This window comes from Procambarus clarkii, chromosome 69, assembly GCF_040958095.1.
Source record: "Procambarus clarkii isolate CNS0578487 chromosome 69, FALCON_Pclarkii_2.0, whole genome shotgun sequence".
In the NCBI taxonomy this organism is placed as follows: domain Eukaryota; kingdom Metazoa; phylum Arthropoda; class Malacostraca; order Decapoda; family Cambaridae; genus Procambarus; species Procambarus clarkii.
Window position 1 is genome coordinate 21,981,799 of NC_091218.1, and position 7,879 is coordinate 21,989,677.

General features: G+C 39.0%; 1 long non-coding RNA gene across 4 annotated transcripts; it reads left to right on the top strand.

The window, feature by feature from the left end:
• The first annotated feature begins 1,569 nt into the window (after positions 1-1,569).
• Positions 1,570-7,214, top strand: LOC123750313 (uncharacterized). Of its 4 annotated transcripts, none has more exons than XR_011224041.1 (4): positions 1,570-1,963; positions 2,094-2,257; positions 2,595-2,731; positions 4,392-7,214. It is a non-coding gene; the product is annotated as an uncharacterized lncRNA (long non-coding RNA). The 4 variants fall into 4 exon arrangements; XR_006771989.2 differs by having other exon boundaries at positions 1,570-1,940; positions 2,094-2,261; XR_011224040.1 differs by having other exon boundaries at positions 1,570-1,940.
• The last annotated feature ends 665 nt before the right edge of the window (positions 7,215-7,879 follow it).

Genomic DNA, 7,879 nt, shown 5'->3' on the forward strand with positions numbered 1-7,879 from the left:
CACAAGAGTTCAAATGATCAAAGTGTAACGCACAAGATCTTTATTATTGAAAATGAATGATGAGTTTGCGTAAATGCGTAGAACCCTATTTGATTGCATGAGAAATATAATGTTTTATACTAGTTGCAGTGTGCATGTATGGCATAAATTACGTATATAAGTAATCATTGGTGCTGTTTAGAGAGGGAAATGAAGGGTTGTAAAGGTAATATTGCAATAACAATGGTCGTTAGTGAAAGTAGCGTGAGTTGCTATACACCGCCATTGCAGGAATGTGCTTCGTGCCCATCTCACGTGAAAATTGTGCATATTAAGCCTTGTTACATTTATGAAAGTGATTTAAGTCGAGAAAATGATTATGGTGATGCCGTTGGTACATTTGAAAGGCAATTAATGAACTGTGAGTGTAGGTTAGTGTACTGTTGTCCTATACTGTTGTGGTGTGTATACTGCATTGTACTGTAGTGCACTGCATTATACTGTAGTAGTGTGTAGCATATTTTACTGTACCGTAGTGTAGTTTTGTGTCATACAGTACTGTAGTTGAGTTGCGTGTAGGGTTGTGGAGTGGAGTGTAGGGTACTGAAGTATACTATGGAATAGTGTAGTGTACTGTACTGCATTGTTCAGTTTTGTAGTGTAGTATACTGTACTGTATTTGACTGTAGCGTGTAGTGTGGCGTGCACTGTAGTGTACGTAAAATAAATAGAGTGTAATGTAGTGTACTTGACGTTAGTGGAGTATATTGTATTGTAGTGTAATTATGTGTAGGGTCTTGTAGTGAAGTGTTGTGTACAGTATTATAGTGTATTGTACTGAACTGTATTGCACTTGACTGTAGTGTAATGTATCCTGTACAGTAGTATATCGTATTATACCGTCCTGTATTGTAGTGTAGAGTACTGTAGTGTATTGTATGTATGTGTAGTGTAGGGTGTACCAGATAATAATGTAGTGTAGCGTAAGGTACTGTACCCTTTACTGTAGTTGATGGTACTGTAGCTTGTAGTGTACTGTACTGTAGGTTAGTGTACTGCACTTGAGTGTAGTGTAGTATAGTATACGGTAGTGTACTGTTGTCTATTGTACTGTAGAGTAGTGAGGCCTTTGCTGTTCCGTATGGTATGTTACTGTACTGTATTGTATAGTAGTGTACGGGACACTATTAGAATGTATAGTAGTGTAATGTATAATATGTTATTTAAGTTTAATGTGTTATAATGTACTGTGTTGTTTTGTACTTACAGCTTGAATAATTATTATTAATATTTAATAAATATAATAATACTTATTGACTAATAAATAATTGAAAGTCATGAATTGTGAATGTATTGTAAAACATTGTTTCACATACATTGGTTAAATGTATGTATGTCATACATTGGGTATACATTTTGTTTTATATAATGAAATTTCAATACGTAATTGTCATGAATTGCTGGAGTATCCAATTATGTCGAGGTGACCAATGACAGTACAGGTTGCGAGAATGTGACGTGAACATCAAATTGGACTCGTGATTGGTTGTTGAGTCGACGTGGTGGGCGAGTAGCAAGGGAACGTTATTTTGACCGTAGCAGTCGCAGAGTACGGGTGTAGAAGTTAGTGTTTTAGGGCGTGTTGTTACTGTGAGGTGGTACCCCGTTACCCTTTTTGGGTCGCTAGGGCTAAGAGCCCCCCTAGGTTACTCATTTTGTACAGCGTCGAAACTGGAATAGATAGGAAGAAAAAAAAAATTGACAGCCTGCGTATATAGGTTGTTGGATGCATAAGTTGGCGAGCCTTCAGTGTTTAAGAGAGAAGTGGATAAGGACGTGCGAAGGATAGCTGATGAAGCAGGGTGTGAGTGATACGTAAGGTTGCGAGCAGCCGCGTCGAACAGGGTGGTTGATCATTGCGGCAACGAGGAGGCGTGGTCGACGACCGGGCGGCGGGAAGGGTAAGGGGTGGAAGGACTTGAAGGTAAAGTATATATGAAGTCGTATATTTTAGGCGTGAGCCATAATTAGTAATAAAATAGAAATATCGAGTATGCAGTGAAGTGTGTAAAAAAAAACGCATTGTTCTTATTGAATGTTGTAATTGTTTGAAGGTGACGGGTTTCGTGAAATGAGGCGATTTGAATGTGGAGGAGACGACGGTGTGATGGGATCAGTGTTGGAGTGAGCTGTGGGAGCCGAGCAGACGGTGGTGGGAGATGTCCCGGTTGAGGTAGATGTGCTACTGGAGTTTGATATGATAGAACATAATTGTAAGGCAAGTAGGTATTAAATACGTAGTTAGGGATGTTAATATTTGAATGGTACCTTGGTTAAGTTGTAAATAGGTGTTTAATCATGTAAAGTTAAATGTTGACAAGCATAGTAAATATGTAGTCAGAGTAAAGTTAATATTGGGTGTGTGTTCCCACCCTGTGATGCTGTAAGAGCTCGAAAAGGCGTTGCATATGGAGTTTTGATGTAAGAGTTGAAAAAATAGGAGTTACATGAAAATAGTTTAATGCCAACGTGTACTTGGTTTCAGTAAAGTTATGGTATAGGCATGATGCAATGAATGATATATGTAGCATATAGTAAGTGTTGGCTTGTTGCAGGTAATATGGTGGAGAATGTGAGGACCCCTGGGCTGTGTGGAGGAGCACAGCGAGACGCCGGCAGTTCAGTGTTCGTAAAGAGTTGGTAGTGTGTGAAGTGTTTGGTCGATGTTTGGGCCGTTTCCTACAGAGTAAAGGTGAGTTAATTTTGTTAGCAGTTTGATTTTCACGTTGAGGCGGGCGAGAGTAGTTAGGGTAAGTTAAATGTGACAGGAAGTGTGTTTAGGCGAAATGTGTTGACGTAGTGAGAAATGTATTAGTGAAGTTTAAATAGAAATGTTCCTTTAGTGTTTGTTGTAATTTTGTTGATATAACGTGATGGGTGGGAAAGTTAGGAAATTGTTTAGTAATAGAACATGTAATTTAGTGAGTCATGTTGCAGTGGGAAATTGTCGCCATAAGAGAAAGTAGGGATGAATAAAAATAGTTAGTCTGAAATTGTACATAGGTGATGAGTCGGACTGTTAAGAGCGCATGTAAAGAGGGCTAAAACCTCAGTGGAATGAGTTGACGTGTTGAAGGCTACGTTACATAGGTGTTAAATGAAGTCGTTTATTAATAATAAAGTAGCCAGAAAGGGAAGTGTACCGGGCTTAAGGGGGTGGTGTATATTGAAGGGGGACTGAGTGTAGTTTGATTGAATGAAATAGACGTTATGACGATCGGGAGTGTTTGATTGGCAAATATGTTAGACATTTTTCACCTGACTGATGAAGGGATTCGATTTGCGGCATGCAATAATTGATTTGTTGTTTGATGGTGTTAGGTTGATATCGTGGTGAAATAATAGTGGGTGTTGGAGCAGTACTACAGTCGTGTTCTTGGTCATCGCGAGTGGTTTGAATGAAAAGTAAATAGGGTGAAAATGGGAGTCATTAAGGTGTCAAATTAACATAAATGTTAGTTGCGTAAAATAGTTAATCTAGAATAAATTGTAAATGATGGCCAAATGTATTGGTTTGAAACATAAGAGTAGTGAATTTGATAGTGAGAGTTGCGTTGTTAAAAATGTGTTGATAGTTGTTTTTGAGCTTATAGTTTTTGAAGTGTGCGTGTATTGTAAATAGTAATGTGGATAAGGGAAATGTGTAGTATATGAATGTTAATAATGCTAAGTACAAATAAAAATGTGAGGTAAAAGGGTTGAGTAGCTTAGACGTTGATAACATCGTGTGTAGGTAGTTAAGGGAGAGATGGAAGTGTTGAATGGCGAAGGTAAAGTGTATTGCATATAAGTTACCAACGAATGATATATTGAGTTTGTTGTAGTGCAGAGTCGCTGATGATATAGTTGTATTATTTGTGGGGGTGTAATAGTAAAATATATAAAAAGAAAATGTAGAGAAATGTATGGGTAGGTTTGGGTGTGAAGTGCCGTAGAAGGGGCGTCGTTACTGTGATCATAGAGGACAGTAGATGTGTGGTGAATGAATATAAAATGTTATGTAGATGAGAAATGAATATATAGTTGTAGGTAGTGATGATAAGTAAAAGAATTAGTTATTGTAGGGAATATAACAGTTAGAAAAGATAGGTAAATTGTTAGATATAAATATGTATAAATAAATGTGGTGAATGTAGTAGTTTAGTTAGAAAGGGAAAAAATGTTATGATATAGACCCAGTTAAAAATTGTGTAGTGAATAGATAAGTCATAAGTGATGTATTATAGTATATAGGTATGTGAATGGTATAGTAATAACAATGGAGAAGTTTATGGTGGTTGTGTGTTAGTTTGGTAGAATATATAAAATGAGTGGGAAATGGGGAATTAATATATATCCATATTATGTTACAGATGGCGAGATCATGGTAATCATCGTGGTTGATGGAATGTGAGGCAGCGGACTTTGACGTACAAGTTAACCGGGTGGAGGATGTGCAAGACAGAATATTGGTGAATAGAAGGATGAGGCGACGCATAACGTGAATAGAAAGGCGTTGATAAATTGAAAGATACGAAGAAGGGACAATAGAGAATGTTGTATCGTGATAGGAAATGTTACACTATTGAAGATTGATTGAAATATGAAATGATAGTTGAAAGTGGTACCTTGAAGGGGAAATTGTTAAGCAGAGATCGTAATTTTGTGTTAATTGTGTAGAATATTTATTGTAATGAATAACTAAGTTAAGTATTATAAGTTGAAATAGTGTTTGGATGATAGAGGGGGGCCAAATGATTTGGTTGTGAATGAATGTTTGGGTGAAGTTGTGGAAAATGTGTGAACCGAATGTTATGGAAGGTTTTTAGTACATGTGTGAGTTAATAAGTCGTGTAATAAATGACCTAAATATAAACATTATCAAATGAATGATGTTGTTGTTGTTTGCTGTTTTAGTTTACCAATAATTATAATTGAAGTAAGAAATTGGATGTAATGAGGTAATTATGAAAAGTGTAGTGAGAGGAGCAAGTTTGAGTAAGATTGTGAATTCGTATGTGGTTTGAGGCATTATTTGTAAGTGTTTGTGAAAATAGAGATTTATGTTTGGGGTGTTGATTGTTGTTGTGAGGGTTGATGGTGGGGTGTATGTTTTGAATGAGGTTGTTTGTATTGTAATTGTGTGTGAGGAGTTGTTTGGTGTGAGTTTGTTGACGTTGTATTGTGGAAATGTAGTTTTAGGAGTGTCTAAGCTGCATAGTGTTGTTGTATATCGTTAGATTTTGGCTGTGAGGCTTAGGTGTCGTTAATTTTAGGGATTTCCGGATTGGTGTTTGCATATGACGTGTGGTAGTGATTGTAGGGGTGTGTTGCTTGAAAAGTGAAATACGTGTGTCTGTCTGGTCGTGGGCCGTTGAATGATGAAGAATAAGGCAGGGGAAACGTTTGAGTTTGATGAAAAGCATTGAAGTTATTATGGGTTTTGATGCATTAGCGTTATGAATAGGTTAGAGTGCATCCTGCGTGATGGGAGATGTCCCGTGAGTTATTGTTGTAATTGAGAGACTGGTCGTCGTTGTTGTATGGTGTAGTGTTTTTTTTTTTTTGGCGTGAGATTGAGGGTAGTGGGGCATTGTCAATGTATAAATGATAGTTAATTGCTAAATGTGTGGTCGTGGAAGCGTTGTTGGTAGATTAGTAAGACTAGGGATAATGGCTGGACGTGGAGGAGCGTGTGGCACGTTGGGTTCCCAATGAGAATGGTGTGTTTTGATGGTATGTTGTTAGGTTGATGAGGTAGTGTTTTTTGTTGATCGTGAGGGTTGATGGTGTTGTTATGTAGGGGCGTGTGATTGTTGTAGATAGCGTTGCCGGTTGTGTGGAGGAATAGTAAAAATGGTGTATGGGTATGAAATGTTTGTGAATAAAATAAGATAGCAAGGATGGATGGATTGGTTGGTTGCATATGGAGTAGTGTGGAGAGGCTGCACTTGTGAAGATGGTGTTGAAAGTGTTTGGTCGTGTTTGAAGTTAAATGAATGAATTATGTGATGGTTGTTGTTTGTTTAGGGGGAATGAGTGTAATGTTTGTGTGTCAGCGTTTGTATGTTGAATGATGTTTAGTGTATGTTGAATTAGTTTTTGTTATTGAAAAAGATGTTTGTTATTTTGCCTGAAAAGTAGATGTTGGTAATGGATGCATTTTGTTTTCGTTACTTTGAAAGAAGAGAATGAATGGAGGGCGGAAGTGACGTTGTAGGTGGTAGTGAAAAAAATGTTCGTTATTGATGACGTTAAAAGATGAGGAGGATATCTTGAGGTTTGTGGGTAATGTGAGTGAGGTGGTTAAGGGTGTTGACAGTATTTGTTGTCTTTATAGGATGAGTGTAAAAAATTAGAATATAAGACGTTTGTGTGGTATTGTGAGGAAAGTGTTAGTCGAGATGTGATTTGGGTGTATTTTATTTTGGATATGAATGGTAGGGTAAGTGTGTAGTTTATGAAATCGATGTTAGTATGAGTGTTGAATTGTAGATAGTATTGAAATGAAACCTGTAAAAGCGTTTAGTTGACAATAGAAAAAGAGGGATGAACATAAGTGTGTATTTTAGGTGAATAATTAGCATAGAATTGAAAATTGAAATCGATAGAATGTATAAATGTTAGTTGTAAACGTGTGTATAATGAGGAAAATAGGAGATATAGAGTTTTATGTAAATGTAATAGGCGTATAATGGGAGAGATGTATTATAGTGTTTCGATGTACGTTATATGTAAATAGAAAACGTGTATAGTATTTATATATATAATGTTGATGTTGTATATAAAAGGAATGAATAGATATGTGTTAGTGTACTAAATAAAGAGGTGTAAAATAGTGATAGATATAATACAAATAATTGATATAAGTATGATTGAAATGAAAGGTATGAGAGGAATGTTTGGGAATCGTAGCCCCCTCCCCATCCGGCCCGTTGGCGTCGTGAGGGGGGCTTGGTGGACGGCTGCCGGAGTGTGATGCTCCTATGGGCAATCCTCTGTCCTTTTCTGGCCTTGCACTCCTGCTGCTGTCTTCTCCAATTGTGTCGGATCACGTTTCCTTTTCCTTGTGTTTCGTTTTTCTCCCCCCTCTTCTCCTATCTGGTTGTCGTTTCCTGGCTACCTTTTGGTTGTTTTGGAATCTTTGTATTTTGACGCCCGGGTGCTTGAGGAGGCATACTCTTGCACCCGTAGAACTGTAGTACCCAACGTCTCGAGCGAGGGGAACGTTTTATTGTCAATCGCCCTTTCGTCGCTGAACCCGATCTCGATGGACTGACGGTTCTTAAGGTGGCGTTTGTGGGGCATATACTCAGGACGCACCCCTAGGGGGCCCTGGCATGATCGGCGATAGCTTCCTGTTGGGTGTCCTGCCTCTAATTGTGGCTCCATGGTGGGTATGGGGGCACATTCGTGGCTGAAATTGTCATTTTTCGTCTCTGTCGTTGAATGTTTCCGTTGTAGCCTCTCAGGCTCGTGGGGTGGGCGACCAAGCACCCGAGTCGGCGTGTATTGGAAGACCAGGCTCTGTAGCTCCCGCTGCGTTGGGCCCCGACCTTGCTCCTCCTTTGACCGTGGTGACTTCTTCCCCCAGCTCCCCTCCCTCCTCTGTGGTTGGGTCGAGCCTCCAGCCCCCGGTGGTGACTAGTTCGTCCCCTGGTGTGGCTAAGTCTTTCGTTGTGACTACTGCGCTTTTTGACCCCTCTCTTTAGGGGTTCTCAACGGCGTTGGCGCCCCAACCGCACTCGGTGGATTCCTTGTCGTGCCGATGCGTATGAGGCCTTGTTTGGTCCCGCTTCATGGGCCAAATAGTTTGATCTCCTCCCTCTTGATTCTGCGCCTCCTGAGGATTTCTACCTCC